Raw genomic sequence first — 1532 nt, forward strand, 5'->3', positions numbered from 1 at the left:
TTCCCCTCCCTCTGGGCCCTTCTGATCTGCCCCTGGCTTTGATGTGCAGTTTGATGGGGTAGAGCTGGTCCCACACAACTCTGGGCTCGCAAAACAATCTTTCTCCCTCCCCTTAGGGATGGAGCTCATTTTCCTTGTGCTTTACTTGATCCAGCTGTTCCTTCCTTTGTTTGACACTCCTCCAGCTGTCTGCCTGAGACTGGATTGATTCCGCTGCCTTCAGTTTTTGATCTCTGTCTCCTCATATGGTTTTACTTCAAGCTCGAGTCACCAAAGACAACCTAGAAAACAATACTCTCTCCTGTGATTTGTAAGCAAGGGTTTAATAGCAGCTTTCTTAGCAAAAGGATAATAATGCCAGAGACTGGATATGTGGGAGCTTAAGGCAGCGCAGGCAAAAGGGCCTAGAACGCAACTAAAAGCCCCAGAATAGTGCAATGGGGGGCCCAAGTTTCTCTATCACATCTGGGTCAGACTTAGAACTTCTGCTTTTAGCCCTTCACACAAGAACAGAACTCTGCTTCTAGTTACTCGGCTGGCACCAGGACAAACAGCCAGGATCTGACACGTTGCTGCTCTTCTCCTTTCTGTACTCATAATACCAGCCCTGACAGCAGTGCCAAGCCAGAGCAACAGTGTCAAGCAACAAGTGAATCTTCAGCACTCTTTGCTCAAGGCAAATACTTGTTAAATTACATCTCCCAGCTCCTAAGGCCTGAACTGATGTGTTTAACTGTGTTTATATAACCCAGTGCACTGTGTTCCACTATGATTAAGGGTGTTAATGCAGTCAGTTACTGAAAACACTCAGTGACAAACAGCAGAGAAAGCAGCAGCAAGTTCCTAAACGTCAAACACTGCTTCACAAGTGAAAGTCTACCCCTTTGTGTGTATGCCCAATTGGAACAGGTGAAACCTTAGCCTAACCTAAAGAGGGCAGCAGCCTTAGGCTGATAAACCATTTAGAACTGGTTTAAATTAATCTCCTCTGCTGCCTAGAAGCATTAAGACATTTCTCTTCCCCATAACCCAAGTTCTGAAAACAGCAAGTCATTTCCACTGGAAAAGTCTATTTCAAGTGAGACAAGATGGTAAAAGACACTGAGTCAGAGCAGTCCAAGTGCTTTCAGATATGGGTATGAAAGGTCGCTTTAGACTCAGAATATGGCTCCATCTGAATCCAGCCTAACAGCCTAATCCATGTAGGTGGCTGAACTAGCCAGGGGTCTTTTAATACAAGACTTGCAGGAAGATTGCATGAGTGTAATGTCAGGAACTAGCACCTACCACTGCAGCTGCTGGCAGTACATGGTACAAAAGGAAATATGGGAAAGCTTTCTGCTTGCTGCTGTGAGATTATGGTTGTTCCTGGTCAACAGCAGACAGAACCAGACACTTCCTAAGAAATTCCAAGAAACCATTGGAGCTATTATTGCACAATGTGTCCATTCAAAAGCCTGCTGTCAGCTCCAGCAGGTCTTCACTCTGCACAGAACAGATACAGTCCAATTATAACCCTAACACAAACCATA

The sequence above is a fragment of the Lathamus discolor genome, chromosome 16, assembly GCF_037157495.1.
Source record: "Lathamus discolor isolate bLatDis1 chromosome 16, bLatDis1.hap1, whole genome shotgun sequence".
NCBI lineage: Eukaryota > Metazoa > Chordata > Aves > Psittaciformes > Psittacidae > Lathamus > Lathamus discolor.